The 8,424-nt window shown below is 38.5% G+C and overlaps 1 pseudogene; it reads left to right on the forward strand.

Annotated features, from left to right (window-relative positions):
• The first annotated feature begins 6,715 nt into the window (after positions 1 to 6,715).
• LOC148128801 (uncharacterized) lies at positions 6,716 to 7,760 on the forward strand (annotated as a pseudogene).
• The last annotated feature ends 664 nt before the right edge of the window (positions 7,761 to 8,424 follow it).

Genomic DNA, 8,424 nt, shown 5'->3' on the forward strand with positions numbered 1-8,424 from the left:
AAATTTGAATAGTAATTGAAAAAGCACAGGAATTTTGTGAACGACACCTAGGACCTGAGGAAGAAACAAGAAAGTAGAGACGACCTAAATACAAGAAGCCAAGAGGAACAACTCTCTGGAGAAAAAGAATCTGATTCACACTCTGAACCCCAAAATCTTAGAGAAGAAGGGGAAGGCAACAGACTAAGAAAAAGAGAGCCTAGAACAAGAAATGAAATGAGAAATGCCTCACACAGTCAGTGACACATAGAGAAATCACTTTATTTTCAGTCAATATCAATGGTTTAAATCTATCATCAAAAAGAAAACAGATATTTGAGAAACTTAAAAAACAAAACACTGACATAACTTGCATCCAAGAAGTGCATATTCCAGACAATCAAGCAGACCTCTTAAAGAATATAAATTTGGGTAAAATGTACTCAGCACTTGCAAACAAAAAAAAAAGGGGGTATTGTAGTATACGTAAAGGATTGGTTGCAACATAAACAAATATACAAAGATCAAGAAGGGAAAATGCTCTTTATAGAAATAAATGTAAATCAGAAAAGATGTTATTAGTCACAATATGTGCCCCGAATACAAACCAAAAGACTTTTATAATAGGCTTCACCATAAGATAATAGAATTTGAGTATGCATTGTAGGAGACTATAATGCAGTCCCAGACAAAGATAAAGATTATAGAACTTAAAAAAAAAAAAAAGGAAAGGAGAATACTCCCTTTGTCTTTTAATAATATGGTAAGAGAACTTAACTTGAAAGATGTGTGGAGAGATTTAAATCCAAATAAAAAACAATATACCTTTTTTTTGAACCCCCACCACTCTTGGTCCAGAATAGATCAGATATTGATGGACCCTGGGTTAATGGAGAATATTGAAAGGATCGAGATTTTGCCAAATCTATGGGCTGACCACAATCCCATTCAAATTAAATGGAAAGGAAAGAGAAAAATTGGAAGATGGACATTTAACAGTACCATATTAAGAGATAAAGAATATATTGAAATGATAAAGAAAGAATTGAATGTATTTTTTGAAATAAACAAAAGAGAACATACCTCTCTACAGAATCTTTGGGATATGGTCAAAGCCTATGTGAGAGTTCTAACTATTGCTTATAGTATTAAAAAGAATAAAGAAAAAAGACAGCAACAAAACATATGGAGGGAGAAACTGAAAGATTTGGAAATAAGTAGACAAAAGGACCCAACCAATTCAAACATTAAGAAAGAAATTGATCTGGTAAAACATAAAATAAATTTAAATGTACAGGAAGATTTGGCCCGAAAAATTAAATTAGGAAAACAAAATTATTTTGAAAATGCAAATAAGCTGGGGAGGTAGTTAGCCCATAAAATTAAAAAAGAACAAGAAAAGAGAACAATCGTAGCTCTCCAAGATCAGGAAGGGAAATTATGCACGCAGACCCAAGAAAAGAAAGAAATTGCTAAGGAGTTTTTTTATGAAATTGTATAAACAGGAAGAAATACCAGAAGAATCTATTGATCAATATTTGAATGAAAAGAACTTTCCCGAAATTACTGATGAAGAGAAACAAAATTTGAATAATAAAATATCTATAGAAGAAATTAGGAAGACAATTGGAACACAAAAAGCAAATAAGACCCCTGGCCCAGATGGAATTCCTTCGGAATTCTATAAAGAATTCCAAGAAACAATAGAGGAGATATTGGTGGACTTGTACAATGAAGCCCTGGAGAATGCTAACATGCCTAAATCATGGTTGGAAACATATATTACCCTTATTTATAAAGAACAATCAGACCCACAAAAAATTCAAAACTATAGACCAATATCACTTTTAAATGTAGATTACAAAATAATGGCTACAATATTGGCGGAAAGATTAAAGAGAGTATTAAGTAGAATTATCCACATTGATCAGAATGGCTTCCTCCCCCATAGGCAAATAAAAACAAATACAAGAACCATTATGGATATATTAGAATATTATGAAGTATACTCAACCAAGACAATGGCATTGATATTTTTAGACGCCCAGAAGGCTTTTGACAACCTTAACATGCAAACTGCAAAAATATTAATAAAAAATTTTTACAGGTGGCACTTACACCCGATGACAATTACGAGAATGGTCAAGAATAATTCGGATAAATGTTGGAAATGTCATCAAATACCTGGTTCATATTACTATATGTGGTGGACATGCTTGGATGCAAAAAGATACTGGACTAAAATTCACACGTTTGGAAAAAATGATAAAACAATAGACTTTAAACCTGAGATATTTTTTATTGGGAATTATACCAGAAATATAGCAAAGAATTGAAACATTTGATTGTAAATGTTTTAACAGCGGCTACTTGCTAAAAATTGAAAAAAATGAAAAAATACCTATGCAGGAGGAAATTATTAAGAAAATCATGGATTGTGCTGAAATGAGTAAATTGACATTTGAAATCAGAGAACAAGAAGGTAAACAATTTTATATGATATGGGATTTATTTTATCAATGGTTAGATAAAAAGACATGGTAAAGAAATAGATTAGGAAGCTTTGCAATAAAAAAGTTAATAGATTGATATAGAATACAATATAAAATATATAACCATTTAGATGAATGTATAAGATTAAACTATAATGAAATTTAGAATATCTCGCATTAAATGATGGAAAAATAGTTCAGTCAAATGAATAATTAATGATTGATAAATACATAAGCACATGTTAGATTGACAAGGTGAGAATTTATACAACTTGTAATGGCAAAAAAAAAAAAGGATAGCACAAAGGAATGTAACCAACTGACACACTGTATGTATATAATTGAAAGATGGTTTTCTGTTTTTATGTCTTGTTTGTATGTTTGTTGTAAAAAATAAAAACTTTTTTAAAAAAACAAAGTCACCCAGCTGACTTTCATGGCTAAGCCAGGACTTGAACTCTCATTTTCTAGTCTGGCCCTAACCACTAGACCAGTGATGGTGAACCTTTTAGAGATCAAGTGCTCAAACTATAACCCAAAATCTACTTATTTATCACAAAGTGCCAACATGGCAATTTAACCTGAACAATGAGGTTTTACTACCTAAAATAATGATAAACAAGGCAGAGTTAAGCTAATTGTTCTAAGGGACTTTTATGCCCTTCATTTTTTTCTGCTTTTGAAATATTACATTTAGCAACAATAACAAAAGAAAAACTGTAATATTTGTAATATTTCTCTTCCTCCCTCTTCCCCTCCCTCTCTCTTCCCCTCCCCTTCTCTCTCTCTCTCTTCTTCCCTCCCCCCTCTGTCTCTTTCCCTCTCTAACTCTCTCCATCTGTGTCTTTTCTATTTCCCTCCCTCTTTCTCTTTCCCTCGCTCCCTCTGTCTCTTTCTCTTCCCCCCTCGCTTCCCCCTCTCTCTACATCTCTCTCTTTCTTTCTCTCCCTCCCTCTCTTCCCTGGGGGGGGGACAGAACCCCTGAACTTGTGCTGTGTAATGGGAATCTGAGTCCAGAGGCCAACGAGACCAGGATCAGCACGCCAATGATCAGCTGATCTGCTGAGAGCTGAAGACCAGCTGGCTGGTGGGGAGGTGGGCCATCACAACACCGGCAACTCTTCAGGAAAATCAACTGACATCTGGGAGGCAAGAGTGATGAAGGTTGCATTGTGGCTCTGCATTGTAATGGGCTCCAGGAGGAGGGAACCCTGACTCCCCTATTGAAGCATGCTAAATTTCAGTGTGCTGTGCAAGGCACTGCGAGAGCAGCAGGCAGGCCATGGAGGCAGCAACAGCAAATGTACCACGACGAAGGCGGAATGCTGTTTCACACATTTTTTTTTTAGTCTCATGAACTTTTGTTTCCCTGCAAATGATGGTGAGACACGCAATAGAGAAATGTGATGGAACTGGGCTCCATGTGGTGGGGCTGGGCACACATGCCCAAAGAGAGGGCTCTGAGTGCCACCTCTGGCACATGACCAACCTAATATTTTTATATGTATGATCTAATTATCCTTGTCTTTATCTTTGTCTATCTCTATATAATTTTTTTTCTTTATACAGACACCCACACCAGTGGTGGGATTAATTTTTTTTTTTTACTACCAGTTCTGTGGGCATGGCTTGGTGGGCATGGCAGGGGAAGGATACTGCAAAATCCCCATTTCCTCCCCACCCCACTAATCTGCTTTCCAGCCCCGTTCTCCTGTGCAGGGCAACAAAAGACCCAGCCGATCAGCTGGGATTCGGGAGGCAGAGAATAGATGGGATGAGACCAGTCAGAGGTGGTATTTGCTAGTTCTCCAAACTACTTAAAATTTCTGCTACTGGTTTTCCAGAACTGGTCAGATCCTGTTGAATACCACCTCTGACCCACACCCATTTACTCACACTGTATGTATATATGCATGTGTATATGTATTTGTGTATATGTTTTCTGAGGTTCTCGCGGGTATTTGTATGTGGATCTTTGGTTATTCGGGTTTTCTTCCACGTAAGATTGGAAGTATCTAGGCAACGTTTCGATGAAGTCTCATTCATCATCTTCAGGCTTGTGTCTTCCGCTCTGTGCTTCTCAGAGTGATGTGGGCTTGCAGCTGCTTCTTCCTTTTAACTGCTAGTGGGGTGTGACTTGATTGGGTGGGGGCTTGGCTGTGTTCTGATTGGGTGGGGTCTGTTCTCATTGGTTGGGGGTTTGGCTGTGTTCTGATTGGTTGGGGGTTGGCTGTGTTCTGATTGGCTGGAGGTGTGTTCTGTTCAGGTGGGGGCTTGGTTGTGCTCAGGTTAGTCTTAGTTGCTGGGGATTTGAGCTGGTGAGCTGTGATCTTGCTGTTTGGCTTGAGTTCGTGGTCGTGCTGCATCTTCATGGTGGGGTCAGTTCGCTTCATGTATGGCTCGGAGGGTTTGAAGTGGGTAGTGATGCAGCTGCAGTGCGGCTTCTGGTCCATGGTGGTGTCTCATCTTCTGTGTGGGTGTGAGTCTGCTTTTTCGTGGAATGCCACCACCACACTTCCACGTAAAAGCAGACTCACACCCACACAGAAGATGAGACACGACCACGGACCAGAAGCCGCACTGCAGCTGCATCACTACCACTTCAAACCCCTCCGAGCCATACATGAAGCGAACTGACCCCCACCATGAAGATGCAGCACGACCACGAACTCGAAGCCAAACAGCAAGATCACAGCTCACCAGCTCAAATCCCCCAGCAACTAAGACTAACCTGAGCACAACCAAGCCCCCACCTGAACAGAACACACCTCCAGCCAATCAGAACACAGCCAACCCCAACCAATCAGAACACAGCCAACCCCCAACCAATGAGAACAGACCCCCACCCAATCAGAACACAGCCAAGCCCCACCCAATCAAGTCACACCCCACTAGCAGTTAAAAGGAAGAAGCAGCTGCAAGCTCACATCACTCTGAGAAGCACAGAGCGGAAGACACAAGCCTAAAGATGATGAATGAGACTTCATCAAACGTTGCCTAGATACTTCCAATCTTACGCGGGAGAAAACCCGAATAACCAAAGATCCACATTTGTGTATATCTATATACAAAATATACAGATATATTAAAACAATTTGCTGTATTATACTTTATATTTTTTCTGTTATGTTTTTCACTCATTTTTAAGCACATATATTTTAAATTATTATTTTTGTGTTTTTCTACTTTTTCCTTTATTATTTTAAAAGCAATACAAAATTATTATTTTTAATTAATTTTTTGTTTGGGATGAATTCCCAATTTCTAACCCTGGATTCCTTATTTCTTCAGTTTGCATAAAAGATTATTTTTCATCCTACTTTATTAAACTGAACAGCTGCCGCTTTCAAATGAGGCAACAGCTAAAAGACTGAAAATATTCTGTCATTCAAAACTTCCAGCATTAACCATAAAAAGACTGACTTGCTATTTTTTCCTTAGAGTATTTATAACTTGTCTTCCAGTAGAAGCATTTCCATAGTACCAAGAATATATACTTCAATATGGTGATGGTTCTGCCAACTTGTACCTAATACTTTCCCTAACAATAACACAGCTTGATATTAAACAACAGATGATATAAGAAAATCACATCAGGTTTATTGAAAAAATTTATTTCATCCATGCCATAAAAGAAATAAACAATTTCTTTAATGTTTTCATATTGTGTCATTTTTTTTCCATTCTAAAATGTGGCTGCATTTGAAGATGGTCCACAAACATTAATTATTACATAGCAACTAAGCCTGGAGTAAACAATCTCCTCCTCCTCCTCCTCCTCCTCCTCCTCCTCCTCCTCCTCCTCCTCCTCCTCCTCCTCCTCCTCCTCCTCCTCCTTTTTATTCATTAAACATGAAACTCAGTCAACTGAACACAAATACTGGTGCTAATGGTTGATACGGGTTGCTGCCAGCATCCTAAGATGTACGATGTTCCCAGTAGTGCAGTTTTTTGCAGTTCCGCTGGTGTTATTGCAGGAAGCTGCAATTTCTTGATATATTTTATAAAATTCTTGGACATAGTACCAAATGCCCGATAATAATGGGTATCACTGTTACATGTTGTTGTTGTTGTTGTTGTTGTTGTTGTTGTTGTTGTTGTTGTTATTATTATTATTATTATTATTATTAATCAGCAAAGAATACACACAAAGGGTCAGAAAATTTCTAAAAAGCAAACTGAATGGTGATAACACCATCAAGGCTATAAATACCTGGGCCATACCCGTCATCAGATAAACTGCTGGGATTGTAAACTGGACACAGGCAGAGCTGGACAGCCTGGACAGGAAAGCGAGTAAACTGATGACCATACACTATTCACTGCGCCCGTGTAGTGATGTTGACAGGCTGTATTTGCCCAGAAAAGCAGGTGGCAGAGGACTTTAGCAAGTGAAGCAGACTGTCGAAGAACAAAAGCATGCTCTTGCAGATTATGTGAAAGACAGTGTTGAACCAGCTTTGATGGAGGTCAACAACAGGAAGCTTCTCAAAGTGCAGCAATCCAAGAATCAGTACAGGAAAACAGCAATGCAAACTCGGGCTGACAGCTGGTGTAACAAAGTACTGCATGGGCAGTTCCTTGAAAAGATCCAAGGAAAAGTAGACAAGGAAAAGACCTGGTTATGGCTGACCAATGGAACACTGAAGAAAGAGACAGAAGACCTGATTCTTGCAGTCCAAGAACAAGCCATTAGAATGAATGCAATCAAAACCAGAATAGAAAAATCTGCTGATGACCCCAAAGGCAGACTCTGCAAAGAAATGGACAAAACCACTGATCACATATTGAGCTGCTGCAAGACAATTGCTCAGACTGACTACAAACAACATCACAATATTTTCACTCTGATAGTCCATTAGAACTTGTATCGCAACTACCATCTGCCTGTAGCAAAGAACTTGAGGGATCATCAGCCTGAAAAAGTGGTCGAAAATGAGCATGCAAAACTACTGTGGGACTTCCGAAAGTAGACTGACAAAGTTTTGGAACACAATATCCTGGATATCATGATTGTGGAGAAGAAAAAAGTGAGGATCGTCAACATTGCCATACCTGATGACAGCAGAATTGACAAGAAACAACTTGAAAAAAATCACCACATATCAAGACTGCAGAGACCCTGGCATAAACCAGTGCAGGTGGTTCTAATGGTACTCAGCACACTGGGTGCTGTGCCTAAAGACCTCAGCAAACACTTGAAAACAATTGGTACTGAAAAAAATCACCATTGGTCAGCTGCAGGAGGATTATGCTCGCATAATCTGCCAATACATCACTCAGTTCTAAACACTTGGGAAGTGTTTGACTAGTGATTTGTGATACAAAACCCAGCATAGTTATCTCGTTTGCTGTGTACACTGTTGCTTTTTGTGTCAAATAATAATAATATTAATTGCACAGTCAGCCAGATGTTTAGACTGGGTTTGGCATTTTTGTCTACCTATCAAGTCCTTACCAAGGACCTGGTATAGGCAAATCTGGATGTTTGATGGTGTTACAGATATCGCCGCAGGATGGAAGCTGTTCCAAATAAAGCTGCCTTGTGCAATTGACAGATGGCAAATTTGTCAATGCCTATGGTGTTCAAGTGGTGCTCCAATTGTTTTGGGACTGCATCCAAGGCGCCTATTATTATTGGTATTACCCTTGCTTGCCTTTGCCATAGTCATTCTATTTCTATTTGTAGGTCTTTATATTTTGTTATCTTCTCCAGTTCTTTCTCTTCTGTTCTGCTGTCTCCAGGCACTGCCACATCCACTATCCAGACTTTTCTTTCTTTCTTATTGACTAATGTTAAGTCTGGAGTGTTATGTGGCAGGTGCCTGTCTGTCTGGATTCTGAAGTTCCAGAGCAATTTAACTTTTTCATTTTCTATGACTTTTTCTATTTTATGGTTCTTGCTTATAGGCAAATGATATTTCTTGCAGATTTTCTAATGCACCATTGTTGC

The sequence above is a fragment of the Notechis scutatus genome, chromosome Z (genome assembly GCF_049901735.1).
Source record: "Notechis scutatus isolate UNSWTSFEM ecotype Mainland chromosome Z, rNotScu1.2, whole genome shotgun sequence".
NCBI classification, from domain to species: Eukaryota; Metazoa; Chordata; class Lepidosauria; order Squamata; family Elapidae; genus Notechis; species Notechis scutatus.